At 47.6% G+C, this 25,052-nt stretch overlaps 1 protein-coding gene and 1 long non-coding RNA gene across 2 annotated transcripts in view; one reads left to right on the top strand and one right to left on the bottom strand.

The window, feature by feature from the left end:
• The window catches only part of LOC149334625 (uncharacterized), an 81,276-nt gene that overhangs the window by 18,268 nt on the left and 37,956 nt on the right, over nt 1-25,052 (top strand). The window lies entirely within an intron of this gene.
• Nucleotides 9,245-21,528, bottom strand: LOC149334626 (uncharacterized). Its single transcript, XR_016284773.1, has 3 exons — nt 21,094-21,528; nt 19,938-20,011; nt 9,245-9,441 (listed from the first exon to the last, which is right to left on the bottom strand). It is a non-coding gene; the product is annotated as an uncharacterized LOC149334626 (long non-coding RNA).

Below are 25,052 nucleotides of genomic sequence, written 5' to 3'. Positions count from 1 at the left end.
CTTGGTTGACTTGACGACTTCTGCAGCACAACGAGAAATGATTCATTCTGTTGCAAGTGTAGCAGCGCTTCCCGTAAGCTGGACACTGTCGCGGCGCGTGCGCCTGGTTGCACTGCTTGCAACGAATCCGCCTTTCTTTACCAGGCTGGTTTCTTACGGCGTAGTCAACGTGGACGTCGCCTTTGGACCAGATAGCATTTTGCTGTGCGGCAGTCTCTGCTGCCTTACACATCTCTTCTGCTTTCTGCAATGTGAGACTCTTATCTCGTAGCATTTTTTCTCTGAGCGGGATACTATTAGTGCCGAAAACAATCTGGTCTCGTACCATGGATTCTTCAAGGCCACCAAAATTGCAGAGCTTAGCTTGCGTTCTGAGGTCTCGTGCAAAGGGCTCAAATGGCTCGGACTCACCTTGTACCCGCATACGAAATACATGCCTCTCGTAGACTTCGTTTTCTTTTTCGTCGAAGTAACTGTCAAATTTCTTGAGCAGCGTGTCGTAATCATCTTTGGACTCATCTTTCGCGTAGCTGAAGTTGTTGTAGATGTCCAGTGCCTCGTCGCCGGCAGCGCTTAGAAGGATCGCTGCTTTGACTGCTGCTGACTTTGGGGTGGCGGTCGACGTCGCTGTCAGGAACAGTTGCAGCTTCTGCTTGAATATTAGCCAGTTTCTTCTGACATTCCCAGTCAACTGAAGTGGTCCCGGCGGTTTCACGATGTCCATTGCTTCGGCTGCTTGAATAATCCAGCTGGGCACACCGGGTCACTTCTGACACCATGTATCGATCGCTTCATGCAGAGACGCGACACATCAGTAGCTAGGCCAGAAAAGACGCCCGGTCCTTTATTGCGCATAGATTTATAGCTGCGGCTGCAGCGAGGGAAAGGGAAAGGAAGAAGGGGCGTTGACATGTTATCAGGCCGCTTGCTTGATAGCCACATCTGATACAGTGGGCAGCGGTAAAAGCTTCAAGTCTGGCCGCGTTGTCGTCGTCGTCGGTGTCGTCGTCGTCGGTGTTGTCGTAATTGAGGCATGGTCTTGAGTACTCGTCGATGGAGGATCTTTATCATTGCGCTTAGAAGCAACCTCACCTTCAAAGGCTGCTTTATTTAGTTTAACCTTCAGGGGCTAGGCGAGCGTCCACGCACGGCGTAACCTCGGCTAGGAGATGCAAAGCGCGGAGACAATGGCGACGGGGAATGTGATAGGCGGCTCGGCGATGAGCATTTTTCCCGACGCAAAAACTCCTCGATTTCGGCTGGTCGCTGGCCGGGTCGAGGTCGTGGAGCGTCGTAAGAGAACCCTCGGATGCCCAGTCTTCGGTATGGGCAGTGCCGGAGGAGGTGACCGGCTTCGCCGCAGTGGAAGCATAGTGGGCGGCGCTGGTCGGGAGTTCTCCACTCGTCGCATTTCCTCGGCTGTGTGCGACGCTCGTAGGATGGGCGGGTTGGGGCGAGAGGGAGGCGGTCCAACGCAGCTGGCTGACGGCGATAGTGGCTTGGGTCCCGTCGTCGAGGTGCAGGACGGCGCACAGCTGCGGCGTAAGTCATGGCTGGGGGCTCCATAGGCTGCGTGGTGGTCGGCGTCACACGCAAGGCCTGCTGAACTTCATCCCGGATGACGTCAGTGAGCGATGAAAGCTGCGGCTGCGTTACCGTCGGCAGCAATCGGCGGAGCTCCTCTCGGACAACTTGACGGATAACCTCCTGCAGGTTATCGTTGTTAGCGGTGTCCAGGCAGTTTGCTGAGAAAATGCGCTGCTGGCGGTCATACTGGCGGGCTCGGGCATCAAGAGTTTTTTCCATAGTGGATGCCTCTTCTACGAATTCCGCGACGGTTATCGGTGGGTTCCTTATGAGGCCCGCAAATAGTTGCTCTTTAACTCCTCGCATAAGCAGCTTTACTTTTTCTTCTTCCTTCATGCTCGAGTCGGCACGCCGGAAGAGACGCTTCATCTCCTCAGTGTATACTGCAACGGTCTCGTTTGGGTGTTGTATGCGAGACTGTAGCAGCTGCTGGGCTCTCTCCTTTCTCACGACGTTTGTGAAGGTCTTGAGAAGCTGCTCCTTGAAGGTTTCCCAATCTGTAAGGCTAGCTTCCTCATTCTCAAACCAGACTTTTGCTGGTCCCTCCAAGGCGAAGAAGACGTACCTAATTTTCATGGCATCGTCCCAGTTGTTAAAGACAGCCACACGGTCGAACTGTTCCAGCCATTCTTCGGGGTCGGCGCCAGGCGAAACGTCGAAGGTTGGTGGCACCCGATGCTGCTGCGGAATGATTGGAGTGGTCGTCTCGGGCAAGCTCATGGTGGACGTTGCTACTTGCTTTCGCTTCCGGGTAGGGTCCGGCAGAGTCCCGAACTCAGGTGCGTCGCCTAGCAGACGTCGGCTTGCGCGGTGGACTGAACTCAGATCCTGCGGTAGATGACTCAGAGGGCTGGCGTCACGACTTGCTGGGGGTGTCCGGAACATGGAAGGTGTCGTGTCCGGTCGCTGTGTTGAATGCAGTGAAAGACGCACACGGTACTTCAAGACTTCGTTTATTTAAAGCTGATGAGGGTGCGACCAGCGTCGACCGAGGCAGGAGCCGAACTGGCCGCCCGAAGAAAGGAGGGAGCGGAGAAGCGTCCACGGGAGGGAGTGGCTTCCCAAAACAGGAGGAGGATGCGGGGGCGCACCATGGGGGGGCATCTGGCGACAGCGTGCGACGAGGGGCAAGTGGTCGTTAGGACGGAGCACTGCACTGGTAACACACAAGAGGGGGGTGCGACGAGGGGCAAGTGGTCGTTAGGACGGAGCACTGCAGGGGTAACACACAAGAGGGGGGCAAGTGGCCGTTCGGACGGGACACTGCAGGGGTAACACACACACAAAAGCAATAAGGGGACACAACAGAAGGCTACCCAGCACCTCCACCAGATGTCACGTTGCAGTGACGGCAGTCCAGCGGTTAGGAATACAGCAACAAGGCTTGCAAACGAAGTTCTTTATTTGGGCTGACTTGCGCCCGCAAAAGAACTGAATCACTCGGCGGCGGCGTAGAAAGAGAAGTTTATTTTTTTCTGTTTTAACATAGAAAATACAAAACAAAACAGATGAACATAATTCTCTGATCAGTCAAGCACATGCGCAGTGACGCAGCACTGAGCACGTCAGTAATGCAGTAAAAATGCCGATACTCGACCGCCGCGCAGGACGATAAAGTATGTCGACCATTTGCGCAAGAACTCAGCCTCGCTCATTGACAGAGCGTCCATGCATGCTTGTTCAAAGAGGCGCGTGCGCAGGCGCTGCAACATTGGGAACATTGTTCTTTGCGGACGCCCATTTAAGGATGCCACTCCACGCTGCCGCCACAAAACAAACATGCCGACACACAAGAGCATATTTTGAAACACTTCGGGAGAACTAGTGCGCGCTTCCAGGCGGGTTAAAAACATGCGTGACACTAATGTCCAAAAGGTGCGCGCAACTACACACTCAAACATTGCGTGCTGCAAAGTTTCAAGCAGACCGCACTGCGGGCATCGGGCGGAGGGCGCCACGCCCCACGCCGCAAGGCGGTCTCTTGTGGGCAGGACCCGCCAGCCTCGCAGCCAGCCGAAGTCCCTGACATCTGCAGGAAGCGTAGCTGAGGTCAGTTGGCGCCAGCGTGCCCGTCTCGTTTTCTGGAGTTGTTCGCGGGTCAGCGCAGCGACCGTTAGTGCTTCACACATTCTGGAGGGCGGGGTTTCATCAACATCCAGATCGGGAACGCTGGCAGTCAACGACGTCAGTGTGCGACGCACATTAACGAAAAATGCCGGCGGCTGCTCGGCTGTAGGGCCAACCACGTGTTGTGAAAAAAACACGTTACGCGCTGTACCCAGAAAATATGTGAGGAGTGTTCTCCCAGGATAGTCTGGGTTGCGTACAAGATCTCGTACTCCTCGCAAGGCGAGCACATTGCACATGGTGCGTATACAAGGTATACCAAACCCACCCATGTACGATGGAAGGCGCATGAACATTCGTGACACAAGTTCGGTTTTGCCCGCCCAAACGAAAGAGCCACAGGCCGAGGTTAGCCTGCGCGCAAACGTGCGCGGTGGGTTTGCGACGCGGGCGACAAAAAAACATGCGGCTAGGATTGTGGACTTAACTATATAGCAGCGCTCTGTCATTGAAAGGCGGAAAGTTGACGCCACCGAGAGGCGTTTCTCAGCGTTCGTGCGGAGGTTAGTCCAGGTTTCGCGGGCTACTTCTCCGCTGGCGAGGAATACTACTCCCAGGACTTTCACTCCCTGCACCCACTCCACCTCGCCCGCAAGGTTCGGTGTGAAGGTGCCAAACCTTAGTGCCTTGCTTTTTCTCCTGTTCAATAGGGCCCCAGATATCTCGCTGTACTCGAGAAACAGCCGCGAAAAAGCGGCGTAGCTATCCTCGTCCTTGAGGAAAAGCGACACGTCATCGGCGTAGGCCGATACCTTGATTTGGCCCTGGCCAGGCAGAGGGAAGCCGCGTATGGATGGGCTGTCGTTAATGCGCCGGATGAGTGGATCCAGGCACAACACGAAGAATGTTGGGGAGAGAGGGCATCCTTGCCTTATGCCCCTGGTGACTGAGAAGGGAGCGCTCTGGTGGCCGTTTACTGAGAGACGAGCATTCAGGTCTGCGTAAAGTAAGCGCAGCCTGCTGACAATTTGCGGAGGGAATCCGAAGGCTTCAAGGACTCCGAACAGATACGAGTGTTCCACCCGATCGAATGCTTTCGCCTGGTCTAGTGAAACAAAGCACCCGCTGAAGCCTGTCCTGCTGGCAAATGTGAACAGGTCTCTAGTGAGTGCCAATGCATCAAACACAGAGCGGTCAGGGACGCTGCTGGTTTGAGCCCGGTGGATTAGGTGAGGTAGGATCGTCCGCATTCTTGTGTTCAGTAAAGATGTTACTATTTTGTAATCTGCGTTTAAGAGGCTTATGGGCCGCCATGCTTGCGGGTCGGAGGGGTCACCGCCCGCTTTCGGAATGAGTATGATGCGACATTCGCGGAAAGAGTTTGGACGTAACCCATCCGCGAGGAAGCCGTTGACCATCTTGAGGAGCGCTCCTTGGATCTCGTAAAAAAAGTTTGAATAAAAACTTGTTGGAATGCCGTCTGGACCGGGGGCAGAGGCTGCATTCATACTCTGCAGGATGGCGTGCAGCTCTTGGCTTGTGGCTGGTGCGCAAAGGTTTTCATGCAACTCTTCAGCTACTCGTGGCAAGTTTCCAAAAAAACTTTGTAGAAGCCCGTCATAACCATCTTGAAGATGTAGCCAACTGTCCGTAGAGAACAGGTTCGAAAAGTGGCTTGCGAAGATCGTGCAGATATCGGCCGTGGTTTTGCTTTGGGTGCCGTCTGGGAGTGTCACGAAAGGCACAGTAGCGGGAGCGAATTCCTCTGCCGTGCCTGCGCGTACGTGTCGTAGCACAGCCGGATCTGATATCGGCCGCCCGAGCTGGTGTGCACGACTAGCTGCCCGTGATGACTGGCAGAGCAACACGTGGTAACGTGCTTTAAGTAGACTCAGGTAATCGCTCATGGCAAAGGTTAAGGGTGCTCCCCTTTGCACTATACGGATGCGCTTGAGGGTGTCATTCAGTGCATGAGTTACCCGGCGTCTGCGGTCTTGACCGGCCGCCACCAGAGTTGCCTGCCAACGAGCCTTGAGTGTGTCCCATGAATCAGTCGCAACGAAGCTCTTGCACGATGCTGCCAACGCCGTACGCAGCGACGCCACGCTTTCCGGGTCCGCCAGTAGGCTCGTGTCCATGCGCCACGTAACAGTACGTGGGGTGTCCTCACCAAAGTCGAGCCTGACTGACAAGGGGTGGTGATCGGAAATCACCGGCGTGCCTGCAGGGAACGCGAGAACTTCGCAGCTAACGACAAAAGAAGCGAGCTCTGGTGGAAAATAGAATTTGTCTATCCGACTCGCTGACTGTGCTCTCTCAAACGTCGCTCCAAAGGCATCCCCGTGAAGCTGCACCCACGCGTCAGACAAGCGGAACTGAGTCACGAGATCGCGGAGCGCGGGGGCACCGCAATAACGGCGACCGTGACCCTGTCCGCGGACGTCACGGTCGATGTTAAGTACACAATTGAAGTCACCGACGATGAAAGTGGGGTAGGGATCAAGGAGGAAGGAGTCGAGGCGCTCAAAAAAATCAGAACTACTAGTCCGCCGTGCTGGCGCATATACAACCAACGCACGTACCCGCCGCTGGTTTAGTGTGAAGTCGACCGCAAGAGTGCGGCCGTCCAGCCCGAAAGTGCAATGAGCACCCGCGCGCAGGCAGGGGTTTACAAAAACGACGCCAACACCGCACATATGAAAATCAGTCAACGAAAAATAAGCAAAAACAGAAAACCGGGTGGTGAAATTCAGCACATCAAGTGAAGTACGGAAGTTGCATTCCTGTAAAAACAGGATGTCGACGCCCCTAGCCCTGGCAAAGTGCATCACCTCTCTCTGTCTGTCTACGGATTGAAATCCCCGAACATTCAGGGAGAGGAGATGCACAACCGCCATGACTGCCAAGAGCACCAACGGCATAGCATACAACCTAAAGAGCGCTGCCATGGACGGCGCTTGGCGCGCGCGGCACTTTTTTGCTAGAACGTTCGTTAACAGTCCCTTCGGATTCCGATGATTGGGGGTGGGCACGTTTGAAGTCTGGTCGGGAAAAGTCCATGTTTTCGGGGCCGTCGGCGCTTGTGGCCTCGCTCACCGGTTGCTGCGTGGTCTTGGCGACGCTCGCAGCTGAAGCCGATGCCGACGCCAGGGTCGCCGATGGGAGGGTGTGGCTGGCTGGTGACGGGAAGCGCGCGTCGTCCGCACCTCCAGGAGTCGTCGTTCCTGACACCTGGCCGCACGTCAAGTCGCCTGTCAGGCGAAGCGGCGTGACTTTGTCCGGTACGTCCACCAGGTCGTCCGACGCCACGCTCGACTCATCGCCGCTGCTGCTCTCGGTGTTGAAGGAAGCTGTGCGGGGTAGCGGCGGCAAGGGTTCCGCGAAAACGGCACCGAACGGCTCCACCTCGTTTGAAGGCGTCCCCTCGAGCTGCTCCTTCACGGGCACCTCCGTCGCGGGGGCGGGTTCGGGCTCCCTCGGGCGGCTGGTCGTTGGGTGCTCGTCGGCAACAGGCGTCCGGACGGTTGGTGGGCTCCGCGTTTCTGCGGCCACGTTGTCCTTGCTCGGTTCCTTTCTCGAGGCGGCGGCCGCCGCATAGGACCGTGGTCGCAGGCAGTCCGCTGTGGCGTGGCTTCCACCGCAGCGCCTGCAAGCCGCTCCGCATCCGGCCGTGTCGTGGCCGAACACCTCGCAGCGAGCGCACCGCGGCGTTCGACACGCCGCGCCGATGTGGCCGTCCTGCCCGCAGCGGGAACACACCTTCCGGACGCCTCGGTAGTCAAACATGACGCGGTGGCCCTGGACGGTCAAGAAGTTCGGCACCGCCTGCTTCATCTCGATCCGGACCACGCGCGTCCCGTTGCCGACGTCACGACGGCCCTTGAGGACGGGGTGGGTGATGTCCAGCACCTTGCCGAAAGAGCTCAGTGCCGCTGCCAGCGCCGCGTCTCCCACGAACAGCGGCACACGAAAAGCCGTCACGTGGACCACGGCAGGACCCACGCAGGCTACTGGGACGGAAGTGCCGTTCACGTTGAAGGCGCCTTCCACGAGCATCTTTTCCGCCGCCGCAGCCGAGGCCATGGCGACGCAGAACTTCATGCCTCCATGGTGCTGGAGGCTCTCTAGCCCTTTCGGGCCGACAACCAACTCGATGCCGTCGACGATGTCGTCAGCTGTCGCGTCGGATGTAACTGTGAACGAAAAACAGTGCGCCTTTGGGGGCGGCGCACGGAACACCGGAGGGGCAGCAGGTCCCGGGCCTCCCATGACGTCACGGGCGGCCGACTGGGCTGCTGCTTGAAGGCCGGGAAGTTGCCCGAGCACCGGCAAAGGCACGGCGCCTGGGCTGGGAGGCTGGTTGCGGATCCTCGGGGTCGCAGTGGATCCGAGGCCCGCCTGCACTTTTCAAAACTTCTCAGCAAGCCAGCGCCGAAAAAACTTCGCTGGTTCTGGACGAGCTCGGGCAGCAACAGGCGTGCTCGGCGGTCGTCGAACTACGAATGCCCGCTGCTCACAGCATCGTTCAATTTAAAGCCGGCAAGGAAACTTCAAGATAACAAGTCGAGATCATCTAGAGTAATCTGGAAGCACGTAGATGCAGCTGTTCATGGCTGCGAACAATCGAGATTAGACCGGTCGCTTCTCGCGTCACGAATAAAAATGATAACACCCCTTTTCTGCGGCCTTGCGCGAACGAACGGATGCTACAAAGATACGTGGCAATATATTAAGGTGTAAAAACAAAAATGGAAGAATGTCTCTTTATCCTCGAAAAGGAGACTGATATACGTTTTTGCGGCTCTATAACAGGAAGCGGAAGTTATTGGAGAAAAAGAGTCACTCTTCTTCGCCGTCGCATGACTTATGGCACTCTTTTTTATTCCAGGCACAGTTCACGCCTATTAAACGTACATTCTTTGCCAAAAGTAACCCGGCACTGGTGGTTTGTGTCTTAGCCATGGAGCGAAGCCCTTACATCAGCCTTTAAGCTCTGAATCTGTGTACAGTAAGGTGAACCCTTGTTCTGACGTTCTGACACCTTTCCATCTTTAAGAGTGCCGTAAAGGCTCCGTTATATGGCTGAGAAGCAAAAACCTGTTGCTCGGTTACTGTTGGCAAGGGGGGGTGCCTTTCCATCCTTTGCGTTGTCCGTTTAAAGCCCTCTGTGGTCGGGCACAGGTTGATATGCTTGGCCTAATCTTGACAATTGCCATTCCTTCGTAGTTGCTGACTTTCTTGTAGAGCAGAAGCTTTTGCATATCCTAGAGTTGCATATCCTTCAAAAATATTGTAAATAGCCCGGATTTTTCGTACGATTGTTTTCTTTCTTTTGTGAGAAAATAAATGTCCCTATTGGAAAAAAAGGCAATGATGTAAATATTGGAAACCAACACTGGAAACCTTGGTGGATTATGGTAATGGAAAATGCGTTGGAATGACTGGGCATGTTGGAATGACTGGGCAGGTTGGAATGACTGGGCATGTTGGAATAACTGGGCATGTTGGAATGACTGGGGCATGTTGGAATGATTGGGGCATGTTGGAATGACTGGGCATGTTGGAATGACTGGGAGATGTTGGGGCAGGGGCCATGGGGCAATGTTATGTCTGTCGCAATGAGACAGCAAATTTCAAAATAGATGAAGCTCCTACAGCCAGTTTTATTTTGTGTTCATGCTCCTCTTGCTCTTCTTTAGCCACTTGTCAATGCAGCTGGGCCCCATGAAACAGCCTTGTTGATGTACCACTGGTGCATGAGGGCTTGGGAAAACTGGGTGATGCACTCTGCAGAAAAGATTGAAATGAAAGAATTAGGATCCACAAGTTTTTATTCTTGCCAGTATTAGAGTGCTAAAAAAGTAAACTCCGTATTGTGGCCACAGGAATAAAGTGAGCCTAAATCAAGAACCACTGAAGCTATTCGCACTCAAAAATAAAAATAATTTGAGGTTCTTATTCAATATATCATATGCTCGTCATTAAGTACCATCATCAGCAGCATAACTAGCACCACTGCAAGACAAAGGCCTCTCCTATATCCCTAAACATAAGCCTGACGTGTGCCATAATGAGCAAAATAAAAAAGCCATCGTTTTTTGTCCTCTGAAGGCTTTTAGTGGGGTATTAATAAGAGGGGCAATATAAAGGTAACATCAGAAGGGTGACTGCAGTAGCACAGCTGAGATGTCGCAGACGATACACTACGAAAAGAGGCATACAATCCATTGATACATCAGTTGCAAAAAATAAAAACAGCAGCAAAGAAAAGGTAAAACAAACCAGTGTCAATGCTCCAAGCGATATCACTTATTTCCATAATTTTGAGGGACCACATGCAATGAAAATGTGGTGAGGTAGAGTCACAAGCGAAGGCCATTCTGTTCTCGATTTAATTATTACTAACTCTATGCAGCTGAATGCTTTTTCTGGTGTTTTATCTTGTTGTGTTAGTGACCATCTTCCTGTGTTTGCTTGCATTGAGAACGCTAGTACAATAGGAAGTAAGTCCACATAAATCACATACCAAGCTATTACAGAATCATCATTGAAATCCTTTAGGGATGCGCTCATGAAAGTATATTGGAGTAAGATACCTGAACTTCATGATGCAAATGTTGCCTATAATACGTTTGTCGATTGCTTTAAACAGATATATCACGACTGCTTTCCTCTTGTAACACGTGCGAAAAGTCGCAGAATCCGCAAGCCATGGGTAACGCCAGAGCTTCGCGGAGAAATACAAATGAAAGGCAAGCTGTACAGAAAATTTTTGAGCAGCCGGAAGGTTGAGGACCTTGCGGTATGTAAGAAATATAGGAACAAATTGACTAAAAAACTGCGGTCTGCACGAACAGCCTATCACGTGTCACTTCTAGATGTTAAGAATGCTCGAAATGGTGTACTATGGTCGAGATTAAATACACTTCTGCAGCGGGACAGTTCACGCACTGCATTAATAAAATTAAATATTGATGGAAAGGAAGTTTCTGGCGTCGAACTGGCTAATGTATTCAATACTTTTTTAACGAGCTTGGCTACCCGTGCTATAACACGTGCTGCCGGATCTGACGCTTGCAAATATGTTCGAATTCAGAATGATGAAACAATTTTTCTGCACCCAGTCACGGTAGACGAAGTAGTGTCGGTGATAACAAATCTTAACAATAGCAGTAGCTGTGACATTGATGATATCCAAATACGGCCAGTCAAGCATGTAGTTGACATAATTGCTCCCATACTTGCTCACATCTTTAACATCTGTTTAGAAACTGCAGTTTTTACGGAAAAAATGCAATTAGCAAAAGTTGTTGTTCTTTACAAAAAAGGAGATAGCAACGCCCTCGCCAACTACAGACCAATCTCTATTTTGCCAGTGTTTTCGAAAGCATTTGAGAAAATGCTGCATCTAAGAATGTCAAATTCATCCATAAATTTAACTTGCTAACACCATTTCAGTTTGGCTTCTGCAAAAGCAAATCCACTGAACTTGCATTACTCCAACAAAAGGAATATATAATAAAGCAACTTGAAAACAAATCTATTGTCATTGGTGTATTTGTGGACTTCTCAAAGGCTTTTGACCTGGTAAATCATAAAATCTTACTAAATAAATTACACTACTATGGTATCCGAGGAAAAGCGCTCTCATTGTTAAGTTCTTATTTGTCGTTTAGACAGCAAGTGGTGTACATAAATGGTATACAGTCTGAACCGAAGCCGCTCTTCTACGGTGTCCCCCAAGGCAGTACGCTAGGGCCTCTACTCTTCAATATTTACCTAAACGATATTGTCAACATTAGCGATAATACAAAGTTTTTCATCTATGCAGACGATACGAGCGTATTTTTTTCGGGTGAAAATGTTCATGAACTTTGCAAACAATGTAATACCACAATGAAAGCTCTTGAGGTCTGGTGTGCAGTTAACCTGATGCAAATAAATGAGAGTAAGACCAAAGCTGTCATATTTAGGCCGAAAAATAAAGTTATCCCACTGCACGATAATATTATATTAAACTCGCGGGCTGTAGAAATTGTTGAGCAGTTTAAATGCCTTGGGGTCATATTTTCTGCCAGTATGTCATGGGATTATCATGTCAATTATATCTTGAAAAAAATAGCTCAAATCACTGGTGTTATAGGCCGTCTAAAATACATACTTCCCACAAAAACTAAGATGCTGGTATACAATTCAATATTCAACTCGCATTTAAACTATTGCCAGTTGGTGTGGGGCACTACAACATTCACTAACCTTGAACGTATTCATTTAATGCAAAAAAGATATCTCCGAAATGCATATAATTTACCGTTCCGACATCCCAGTGCAGCTTTCTTTTGTCATTCCAGAGTTATTAAAGCACATAATCTTTATAAATATCGCCTCAGTGTTACTTTTAAAACAGAAATCAAGAAGAATGTAACAAATCTTAAAAATTTTGCAGAACTAAGGAAAAAAGAATCAGTCTATCCAACAAGACGTGGCGAAGAATGGACAGTGCCAACACCTCGACTAAATCTTGGTAGGGAATGCCTTCAGTACACACTTCCATCTCTTCTAAATAGGTATATCCACATTGACCTCGATTTGTTTTCTTTTTCACGTCATGAACTACATAATTTGTTTTTGCATAACATTGTTTAAGTTTCATTATGTATACATATTGCTGTTTCGTGTATTCTCCGGTGCTTCCTTGATGTGCTTGTTTTTTAAAATTGTATAAACTCTTGTGTTGCCTCCCTGTCAATAATTAGGATTGTAGACTCGTCAAGCTGCCCAAGGGCAGCTTTTTTCTACGATTCCTCCACCTGTAGTGCTAGATGGGAAATAAACTTTGATTTGATTTATTCTTCAATGGGAACAGGAAAAATTTCTTGATTTAGTTGTGATGGCATCCTGGTCTGAAGTGGGGCAGCAACATTTAACATTAAGTTGTGGAAAAGTATTGTAGAGTATATGGAACACACCTAAACGAGCGATTTCCCCTTTTATGCAGTGATGTCTGGTGGTCAAATGAGATGACTGATTACACATATGCTGTACCAAGTGTCGCTGTTGGATTAAAGGGAGTTGGTGGCGTAGCATCAAACAGTTTGGTGCAAAATTGAAAGAGCTAGGGAATACTTCAGTTTGGAATCAATAAAATTTTTATGCATAAACTGCGCAGCATGGCAAGAGCACACAGATCATGACATCTCCTGATAAACCCGAGTGCCCTTGTGGTGCCAGCAGCAGGTATCGTGACATGCTCCAAGTATGTGGGGCTGCATCTGGTTAAGGTTTCTCCATACCATTAACCCTAGAGGTGGGAAAGAAGGTCAATACGTTGTGACAAAACAATGCAGACAAGACAAGGACAACGAAGGAATAAATATGATGGCATGAGTGCCGACTATCGCCAATGTGTATTGGAAACCACGTCAAAATATATACACTGTGGCCTAAAGAAACAACGAACAAAGGGCACCTTGTGTCAACCACATTGCATGAGTGTAAAACAAAACAAAAACTGACAAAGAAGCATTTAAGAGCATGAACTCTTCCTTAGGAAGCGATAAAAAAGGTGTGCTAACACAGTGATTGCGGTTTTTTTTTTAATTTCAGTGGCTTCGATTATCTCACGCACAAACTTTTCTGTGTCTGTCAGGCAAAATGCAGAACATGAATTCCGGTTCACAGCGTTTAGGATCTGGCAAACAATTGCAATTGCGACAGTGAATCATCAAAGTTCTCCCGCAAGCTTTGTTCACATCGTCGTGGTGGTCTTTTAAACCTCTCAGTGACACACTTGCCTGTTTTCCCAATGTAAACATAGCCGCATTTCAAGGCGTTCGAACACACTATGTCTTCTGTGCAGTGCACGAAGAGACTCTGATGGATAATCTCGGTTGACTACAGGTACTGAAACTTCATAGGGTTAGAAAAACAATATTGACGCCAACTCGACTGCCTATTTAACCGGTGCGGCCAATTGTGGATGTAGGGAAAGGTACGTACAAACTTCCTTTTGGGAGTTACAGTCTCGACGGGGGCACAAAAGGAATGTTTCAACTTCTGCTTAAAGCAATCGGCTAAAGACACTGACAAAGGTTCTGAATATCCAGTAAAGGACAAACGGCATATGAGCTGGGCAAAACTGGATGTCATGGCAATCAAAGAGGATTTCATTAAGGAATTTTTGAAGCAAAGGTTAGTGACACCTCTTGACCAGCTTAGACTGAACCGAAGAAAATGGTAAAAGTAGCTTGTTTTCCCTTGGCTCGTAAGCCCAACAAGTGTAACCACCCAAGATTGAGATCCAATAAATGTGATGACATATTATCCTCTATAATTTCAGTGGTGATTCAAAGTGGACTGAGGCTTTGACTGAACTCCTCTCTCACCTTAGACAATGCTTCGTCAGGATTGGAGATCCTGCAATAAGCCACGTAACAGCGGCGCTAATAGTTTTTTTGCAAAAACAAGCTATTCTGAAATGTAATAAAGGTGGACTGAAGGTATGAGCTTAAAAGTGCGACAAAATTATTCACCAAAACGCCTGAGACGTTTGGAATGCCACTGCTCCATTTAGGTTAATGAATTCTTCAACACATTATTGATCCTGATTGAGGGATGGCGTAATATAAATCCTTGACGTCAACATAGCACCCCATGAAACTGGTGCGAGAGTTATTGTGTAGAAACTGCGTTACTTTCTCTGCAGATCTTACACGAGAGGAGTCATCAATGCTCAGCAACTTAATTTTATGTCGCAAAGAGAAGGCGATTTGTTTCTGACAGGTTCCATTCTCTTAAACTACAACCCTCAAGGAGCAGTCACCTTTATGGGTCTTTGCGGTAAAGAAGATAGCTGGACAATTTTTCTTACTGAAGTTGATGGCATTAGCCTGATGGTTAAACTCTAGATTGTTAATGTTTCTTGGCACTGGACTTTGCTTTTAACAAATCAGATAGTAAGTGGCACTCAAATTCAGAATACACTGCATCTGTGGCCTTGGACTGAAAGGCGCCTTTCCATACGACCACAAAACCACCGTTTATCAGCAGTTGAAAGCAAGAGGGCCCACCCTCTTAAATACGACACAGTTCGGCCTGTGGGCAAGTTCCTAAAGAGGGTTCAAACCGTGACACTGCATCAAAACATCCCGAAACACACCTGTCACACTCAGGTCTGTGCGTGGAAAAGGCAACTCGTCAAACCATGGCAAGCATCTCCACAATAGTTCTCTTCGGAGGAACGGAAAAGTTTGGTCCATAAGCACTTCAAGGACCAGACGAGGCAGCGACTCCAAGCTGAAGGTGTGCACCTTGTTGTCAAACTCTTGTGCCTGAAAACAAGCCAGGGAGTGGCTGGTTGACGGTGTCACGCACCGTTGACCAGGTGAAAGCCATCTGGAATGCCACTTTGCAGCCACTTTGCGCTCACTAGCCCGGAGCAGAGAAGCCAAGGCACGAGTGTCTGAAAACAAGGTGCACAATGTCGACACTGAGTTGCTGCCTCGTCTGCTGCTTGAAGCATATACGAGCCAAAATTTGCCATTGTTCCTTCGAAGAGGACTATTCTGGAGCTGTTTGCCATACTTTGACGTCTTGCCTTCCTGTGCCTGGACCTGAGTGTGACAGGTGTGTTTCAGGGGGCGTTGGTTGATGGGGTGTCGTGGTTTGAACCATGCCAGGAACTTGCCCGCAGGCTGAACTGTAACAGGTTTAAGACGGTGGGCCCTATCGCATTCAACTGCTGATAAAGAAGGTGGTTTTGTGGTCATGTCTAAAGGCGTCTTTCTGTCCAAGGCAACGGAGGCAGTTAATTCTGAGTTCAAGTGTCACACAACAGCTGATTTGTTAATAGCAATGTCCAGAGCCAAGAAACTATGTAATAATCTAAAGTTGAACCATCTGGCTAATGTATCAACTTCAGCAAGAAACTAGCAGAGGTGCCAATGAGAGGTCAAAAGACCACCGTTACGATCTGAACAAAGCTAGCAGGGGGAATCTGATGTTTCATTGTCGCGACTGCGGTCGTTTGCCGCATCCTTTATGCTGTGAGGCGTAATTTCTTGTGCTGCATTGTGCTAGACAGACACAGAAAAGTTTGTGCATGAGATGATCGAGGCCACTGAAATTGTAGAAAAAACGCAATCAATGTGTTAACACACCTTCTTTATCGCTCCCTAAGAAAGAGTTCATGCTCTTAAATGCTTCATATTCAACTTTCGTTTTGTTTTTGACAGATCCAAAGTGAATGTTACAAGGCGCCCTTTCTTCATTCTTTTTTTAGGCCACAGTGTATATATTTTGATGTGCTTTCCAATAAACCTTCTTGAAAGTCAGCACTCGCACCGTCGCATTCTTTCCTCATCTTTCTCTTCTTTGCGCTGTTTTGACACGATGAATTACAAACAAGACCATTCATCCGTCTTGCAAAAGTCAATACAGTCAGAGTAGCTGAGATAGTTGGGGCATCCTTCTGAATAATGCAGTCATAAAGACAAGGTTGGGACATAAAGACAAAGACTGTTATTGAATGGCTAATATTAATGTACTTTAGTAATGTGCTTGGTTTGGTTTATGGGGGTTTAACATCCCAAAGTGACTCAGGATGAGGGACGCCTTATGATTTTGCATATTGATATGCTGGGCTTCATAAGAGAAGAAGTACAATAGTTTTTTAAGGCCAGCCGTAGAACAGGAAGCAATGAATCTACACTAATATCAAAGAATGAAGGCTCAAGCATGAGAGTGTAGCTAAAAGGTTATATGACAAACATGAAAAGCTTTGGAGAAATTCAAGTCGATGACACTTGCCTATAATAAAGAATCTAAATTTGGGTGAAAATCTGTTGTGAATTCAAAAAGTTGGATTGCACATTAGTAAAGAGAATGGGAGCCGTGATGACTGGTATAGAAATATTAGTTTGAATTATGGTGGCAAGTAATATGCGGACTCATTTCGTGCCCTAACAGTTCATGCAAAATGCACATCAATAAAATAGGAGAACAGTTTGGGGATCAGAACGGTTTCCAGCCTTAATTATTGACAGGTCAGCTTCAGGTTGTCAGGGATAGAACCAAGAGGTTTGGATTGGCTAACAATTATTCGTAAAATCTGTCTTCAGATATCCTCAGTAGTTTAAAGTATGTCAGAAGGCTTCTCACACAGCCCTCAGGTACTCGAAAGCTTGTGCTTATCAATGACTTTCGAGACATGATGAGAAGCAATGGTTAATGCAGTGAAATGGGTAACAAATAACTGATTTTTCTCAAGAAAGTGCCCATGGAATATGCTGTCAAACAAATTCCCAAGGATCCTTCAATTAAGCCCAAAATGACAGTTTATGGGTAGCCACTTTGTTATAACCATCACATACAAAAAAAAGAGACACCAGAAGCCCTCCTTATTCACTGAAAACAAGGGAGAATTACGAGACATCATTCCGGCACACAAAATCACACGGATGAAGAGAGTAGACTCCATGGACACCATATTTCAACTGAGGTTTATTCCACAACACAGGCTTTTTATGTGCAAAGGGGTACTACTAGTGATCCCTGGGGCTGAAAAGTATTTCCGCCACCAGATAACAATTATTCAGGACGGCAAAAACCAAAACACAAAAAAACATAGGGGTAAAGGTATCTTGCCACTCACATTAAACACATCGGCACGCCTATGCATCACCTACCTGGCTGACCCAACAAACATATTTGCCTCCAGATAACCTATTTCTTTTTCTGGAGCGCTGCAGAAGGGCTGCTGACGTAATTCTCTTTTTCAGCAGAGATACAAAAGGCTTAAAAAATTTCCCAGCCCTTTCAAGTGCTAAACTTGCACAAGGCATGTGTTTCTTTCAAAAACGCCTTGCATGCTCGCTTGTGCGAGCAAAGGCGAATGTGCTCAGCTAAATGACCTCTGCCACTTAATGAATCAGCTGTCCTGCAATGTTCAAGCAAGCGTTCATTGATGCAAGCCTCGTCTGTCTAATGTAATGTTTGCCACAGGCAAGGAGGATGCTGTACACCATGTCAACCGCATGTTTAACGATCCATATGTATCAGCAGCGCGAACACCACACAGGAAGAAGAAGGAGAAGAAGGTAAAGAGCGCTGAACTTCCAACTTTTATTTGAGCAAAAATTGAACCCGCACTTTTATACACATACCAGGTAAAATCCCACCAGGGGGGGTAATCAAGGCGTGCTATCGAATTGGGACCAACACGATGTCCAGGGCATCGAAATGATAACTACTATCACACTATACAAAGACTTCCATGAAAAGCACGAATGACATGCGGAAAAAACAAGACAATGTAAAAACAGGGCTGAGTGTGCGCAAGTGGAAAAATGGAAAAGAACAGGGTTGAGGGCGCGAATTTTGCTAAAACTATGAGAAGGCAAGAACACGGAAAAAAAGGTAAAAACAGGGTTGAGTGTGCGAAAATGGAAAATAATGGAAAAACAGGGTTGAGGGCGCGAATTTTGCTAAAAGAAAAAAACGTGAGAAGGCGAGACACGGTAACAACGTAAGCGATGCGAAGGGATGAGCGCCAACAATTAACACGGCTAGAACTAAAATGCAGTGTGCCCCTAAAAACCAGGTAAAATCAGGTAAAACCAGAGAGAAAGGTGATTTCTTTTTCAGATAATGAGATGGAAGGGGTGCTTACGCAACCTTCTTTGAGCCCTGAGATGTAGGTAGCTTCAATGATTTCGCGTGTTAATTGGTTTTTATGTTTCTTTAAGACGGTTGCTTTCTTAAAATGAGGAATGCACTTCTTTTGGCTGTCACATACGCTGCAATGGGCGGGCAGGTTCCTCAACGGCGCCCCAGTTAGATCGTTCCTATGTTCCATTAACCTTTCGTTTAAGCATCTTCCTGTTTGGCCTATGTACGCCTTACCGCAAGCTAAAGGTATAGAGTATACAACACCCTCCGCACAAGGCACAAAAGGATCTCGGTGCCTGGTTGTACAGCCACTATTCTTTTTCTTTTTATTAACTTTGTTGCACAGGCTCGACAGGCGCAGAGGCGCAGAAATAAAAGTTGGAAGTTCAGCGCTCTTTACCTTCTTCTCCTTCTTCTTCCTGTGTGGTGTTCGCGCTGCTGATACATATGGATCGCAACCAACTAGCCCGACAGATGGTGTTATTGATGTTTAACGAGGGGTTTGGTGTGCTTAGTTTTGTAGGCAGGCTTTTTCGTAACGTCATTTATCAGGTGGCACATGCATCCCAGCTTTCCCAAGCTGAAAATACGACATGTACATCGTGTTTGTCACTAGCCTTCTTGAGGCGGTGTGACACCTGATGGCAATAGGGCACAATGACAGGTCACTGTTCCGAATGTGCGTTGTCTTCCGGCTTGCGCTGCCCAGCACACTTCATCTCTCGAACCTGGCTTTCTACCACTAAGGCTACAATTTCTCCTGTGAAAACTGCCTGCTCCAGTCTCCTTACTTGCGCATTGATGCTGTCACAGAGTCGTGACAGCGTCAATGCCGAAGTAAGGCGACTGGAGCAGGCAGGCAGAAAAAGAAATAGATTATCGCAACGCAAATGTGTGTTGGGTCAGCCAGGTAGGCAATGTTTAGTCACGCCAATGCATTCAACTTGAGTGACAAGCTAACCTTACGCCTATGTTTTTGTTTTTGCAACCTTGAATAATTGTTACCTGGTCGAGGAAACACTTTTCAGCCACAGGGGTCACTAGTACCACTTTGCATGTAAAAAGCTCATGTTGTGGAATCAACCTCAGTTGAAGTATGGGGTCTATGGAGTCTACTCTCTTCGTTCATGTGTTTTTGTACACTGGAATGATGTCTCATAATTCTACCCAGAACCAATTAGCTCAGCTCTCCATGCTTAGCAAAAACAAGGCAGCAGTAATGAAACCAGTTCTCATGTGTGCACTTTTTCTTTTACATCTGTGACCTGCGATGAGTGGCATAAAAACACATATTTAAGTTAACACACATGCATCATAATGTTAATATTCGTAGTCAAATAGTATCACATAATGCAGCCAAAAACATGCAGACATTTCGCACTTAATGCATAGAATGCAACGGTTAAAAGACGAGCAATATTGAATGTAAAACTTCAAATGGCCTGCAACCGGCCCATTCTGACAACCAACTAATATTACTCATATAAACATGTAAACATATCAGGCCAGAGCTATCCAAACTGCTCCAAGCAGTAGCATTAAGGAAAAGAGCAATGAAAGTAAGAGAACATTTCATGGCAACCACAAGAACAAAGCACAATGCAGTAACAACTTACAACACAGCTTTTGACTTCATCTGGTGGCCACAAAATCCATGCCATTGACTCGGACTGGAAGACAGATGTGCCACCTGCGGATACCAATTTCCCATTATCACTATGACAGGAGTACAAAAACAAGCATGCGAACTCGGTCCAACAGTGAATATCACATGAATGTAAAAAGATCAGGAAAAATATACTTGCCCAAGTATACGCCTCAATACAAAGGAAAACTACCCTGTTTAAAATGCATCAGTTCCCCTAGCACTAGTAAAGGAATCTTGCTATGAGCAAAACAAATCTGCGTTCGAAAGCGTAGATAAACATCGTAATAACTGAGACAATTATTGCGTCACTTGTTTTCCTCAGAAACCAATTTTCAAACAGCAGAGTGATCGAAATGCAAGATCCTATACTCTGGGTAGCCAGAAACGCTATCGGTATCATAAAAAAAAAATCTTCACATACTCATTTAAAAATTAGATCCTGACGGCCGGAAATTAACTTTCGTTGGTAACTGCAACCTGAGACAGTGCTTTCTTTATAGTGGGGTTTGAATTCAGATGCGGAAAATGGGCACTGATCGTATTGGAGGGTTCCGGATTAATTTAGACCACCTAGAATTTCTTAACGTGAGCTGACATCGCACAGCACAGGGGCATTCTTTTTTTCATTTCACCTAAATCGAAATGCGGCTACTGCCATCAGGATCGACCCCACGACCTAAGGTTCAACAGTCTAGGGCCAAGCAAAAACCGCGGCGAATAAAAAGTGTTTCAATCCCCCTCAAAGTGCTAACGCTATCTTGAAAGACAATCATACATTTTACGCACAGCCAAAGTGCCGGTCCTTGAAACGTGCGCGGTGGTGTGAACAAGCATGGGCAGAAACGCGTAGAACGAGGCATATACGAGGACAAATCTGTGCTCAACAAGAAACAAAACGCGCAAACATGCGCATACCAAAATCATGCAAAGCTAGCGCACGCACGGTCGCATCCCCTTTGCCAAAACAAGTACCGACAGCGACAATTCTTGGCAGAGCAACTCACCGCGGCGACAACAAAAGCGCCTTAAACGCTTTTTATAGCATTGAACACGAATACTGCAGCAGTACGACAGGTCACCGTTCCAGCATTATATGCTTCGGATAAAGCACGAGTACTGCTTACCTTTTCAGATGATTGCGTAGTCGTGCAGAACGCTGTTTGCCTTCGTGTCACGGCCACTACACCAACCAGTGAGAGTTCAGCACGAGTGCTACGTAGCCGGCACTCTCTACCCCGTAGTCACACAGAAGAAAATATTCCGGGCCTTATTTGGAACATTTCCACCGCGACACTGCCCGCGCGTCTTTGTGCCTGGACACCCATCCTGGACTACACAAAGAAGCGCACAGACTGAAAAGTTAGAGAGACCAGAAAAATGACACTTTGCCTCGAATAGGCTACGTCGACAGCACTGCGCGATTGTGCACCCTTGAGCAAGAAGAAACACACGCAAACCACAACACAGTTCACGACGGCTCACAATCCAAGTAGCGAATTGTAGCAAGCGCCGAAGCGCGATGCACGCGACGCAGCACCCGAACCGCCATGAGGGTTATACAGAAAAATAGCTACCGGCAGCCGCCTGGCGGTGACAACCAGTTTTTGTTTCGGTTTCGTTGTGAAAAAGCTTGTATCCTACTTTTTATTTTATTTTTGGTATTTTTTTTTGGGTATTCAGCCGTATCGGCATCCACAGAAATTGCAGCGATTGCGAGCAATTACCACTGGTAGAAACGCGCGAATTAACGACCTGTTGCTTGCGCTGCGGTTGAAAAATGCCTGAGTTCTCACGTCAGTATGGCTTGCTGCTTTGCTCATTCACGAAATTACATGCCGATTTCTGTTTGTATGGGGAAGTTTTTTTTTATATTGATGGGAGATCAGCAAGGCTAACAAAATACCCAACGTAGCAGTCGTAGAGAGTAGGTTGTCGTAAAAACATGGTGACGCTGTTTGATCGGCAGCACGACGTGAGAGGCGGCAGCGTTGAAACGCGCGTCGAGAGAACAACCTCCATGGTATATGCTTTCTTGAGACTACAGTGAAGGTGTGCATTTTTTATAGTGGAGTTCTCTCTTCCAACGTGAAAACCAAATCAATTCTTAGTATGAAATATGCTGTGTAATTTATATCCTCATATTGTGTTTATATATATCTGCATTTCTATTTTGAAAAACAGTGTTGTACTGGTAATTGTGTACCAAGGTGCATGTATAAGAGTGCAGCCTTGTCGAAATATTCTGTGTATGTATTTGTATTCGTAACCCTTCTACAAAGAAGCTGTGTGGCCAGCTATGTGGTTAACAATTTGTTAATTGAATTAGTATTGAAATGCACGCTCAATAAAATTTTCTGAATGAAATTGAGTGTTCGGATTCAGGCATGCAGGGCTCTGCAAACCTGCAATTTATTATTTTGTGAACAATGAAGTTAAACTTTTTCTCAAATATTTTGCTAATGATAATCTAAGCCCAAGTATATAAATCGTTACTTTTTAAAAAAATTTTCTGAAACTGTCAAGTCAACAAATGCACGTGTAAAAAAGAGAAATTTGTCTTGCAGTTTTTGTTCTAACAGCATAAAGTGCCAAGTGTACAGTCTTTGTCAAAAGTAACCAGGCTGCATGGTTTGCTTCTAGCTTGTATAGTGGAGCCCTTGTGTTATTCCTAAGGATCAAAACGTGTTGGAAGGTAATAAGACCCTCAGTCCTTACCTTTAGCTACCATTCCAGCTTTAGGGAAGCTGTGAGGGATCCACTGTACGAGCTAGAAGCAAACCATGCAGCCTGGTTACTTTTGACAAAGACTGTAGGTTTGATGGATTTGACTCACTGGGATTGTTAGTGCATTGATGAGTTTCATTTTGTCAACCATATAGGCACATGCATGCAGTATCTGCTGCCCAGCATCGGCCATTCAAATACAGCCATGGTTTGTGCCATGCCAAACAAGTAGGTACAGTCGTGGGTAATAAAGATTAGCACACATGACGGAACACCAGAGAGCCGGAATGACAACGCCTGGCACTGCGGGTGGCGGACAGGCTGATAACGGGAGTGCCGGGCCGTTCCTATTCTACAGTATTAAGGGGGTCTGCCACGGACAGTAAAATTACTGCGGACTGCCACGGACAGCAAAACTGCTGACTAAAAGCAGCGCTATCATCTATTTTTCCCGCGAGTTCCTTTTGACAAACCATCGCGGACATAAAAAAACAGTAATAAAAAGAAGCCATCTGTGCTCATGATAACCGAGCCAAAATAAATTCCGCAAGCACAGTCACGTAGGGTCGGCACTTCAACGCTCGGGCGGTGCAAGCTTGATAAAGCTTACTTCCTGCCGTCCCCCCCCCCCCCCCCCCCCAACCAAACATGGAAACGGCCCGTTAGGCAGTTCTGCCTACCGCAGCGCTGCGTGGTGAGATATACGAATTCTGATCGCCAGTGATCTGTGCTAATATTTTTTGCTCGCGACTGTACACATCCATAGGCTCCCACCGTGGTTTCCACATAGTCCAGTGTTGCCTGCCAGGCCCACCGAGATAATCACGATGGATACCACCAAGCCCATCCCGTCCCATCGTGCTCACTGAAGTGTCCAGCGTGGTTTCCATTCAGCCCAATATTGTTTACTGAAAGTGCCAGTGCAGCCACCACAATTTCCACTCAATCCAGGGTGGCCCAAAGTCGCCATTAGTGCATCCAGCATCTCTCCCATTCGCTCCACCAGCACCCAGCGTGGAAAACAACACTTCCAATCAGCCCACCGTTTTCTCCAACATGGAAACCAACACTTCCATTCGGCCCACCGTTTTCTCCAACGTGCCTTTTGCTGGAATTTTCAACAGGGGTTATTTAGGGATCAAGTCTTCGGAGTCCTGTGGGCACACGTATATTTATTTAGAGATTTCAGTGAGCGAAACAGCTGACCCTTCCCCTTTATTAAAGCAGGAAAATGACTAAGATATGTTGTTTGGGTGCAGCCTCTCTTCCTTTCTATTTTTTTTACCAGGGGCGTATGACACCCCCGAAAAATATTTCTGGCTACACCACTGCTCCAGGGGTTTTCACCGGGGATAAAGAGCGACGTTTTTTATCGACACCTTGAGCAACTTTTTCTGTTGCGCATTAGCCATTAAAGCGTAATTTCGCTTCGCTGTATAGTATAGGATATCATGCAAGGTATTTTCGTGCATGTGCCGGACAAGGCTCCCGTTCGCTGTCAGCTGATAGCGAATTCAGTGCGAAAATGAGAAAGACGAAGTTTGCATGCACCGCTGTTAATGCACGCGTACGCAAACGAAGGCGAAAAAAAGAGTACTTATTTACGCGGATTACGACCGAAAAAAAAAAAGACGAAGAACAGACTGGCGATGCATTCTGAGTGCCACATACGCTGCTCCGGTCACGAGGCGTTCGTTGTTCGGTTCTTATTGAGTACACGATTGTAACATGTGGGACGCTCGCGAGGTAAACAATACGCGACGACGGCGAAGAGAGTTTGCACGTTGCTGAGGCAACACATTACTGTTGCACATGTGGGGCTGACGTCGCACCATGAGAACGGCGCAAGATGAACAATGAAAGGTCACACTTACCGGTATTTCTTGTCCAAGAGAGAGAGAGAGAGAAATGGACGGAAAGGCAGGTAGGTTAACCAGGGGATGCCCAGTTGGCTACCCTACCCTTGGGGAAGGAAACCAAGGGGAAAAAAGTAAAAAGAGCTGCAAAGAAATGAGTTTTTCAAGTGTCCATCGACCATCGTCAAGGGGACAGAGGGCACGCACTAAAAACTTAGATTATAGACGGGAATACAACCTCGAGTCCTTTAAGAATCTCAGGAGTGCTTTCACCACTTTATTTTGTGTGGAAGGTTGTGTCCAAAGCTCCAGAACGTTGGACTCTGTTAAAGGACGCGAGTCCAAGCGGAGCAGAGAAGCAATTAGGAAACCGCGCTCTCGCTCAAAACGAGGGCAGTCACAGAGGAGGTGTCCGATCGTTTCATCGCAACCGCACTGCTCACACGCTGGAGAGCCTGCCATTTTCTGTCTGACCAGTTTTGCCGAGTGGGGGCCTGGGCCGG

Source organism: Amblyomma mixtum, chromosome 8, assembly GCF_055824585.1.
Source record: "Amblyomma mixtum isolate Tamu chromosome 8, ASM5582458v1, whole genome shotgun sequence".
Classification (NCBI taxonomy): Eukaryota; Metazoa; Arthropoda; class Arachnida; order Ixodida; family Ixodidae; genus Amblyomma; species Amblyomma mixtum.
The sequence above is the reverse complement of the archived record's forward strand: the minus strand, read 5'-3'. Positions and strand labels throughout refer to the sequence as shown.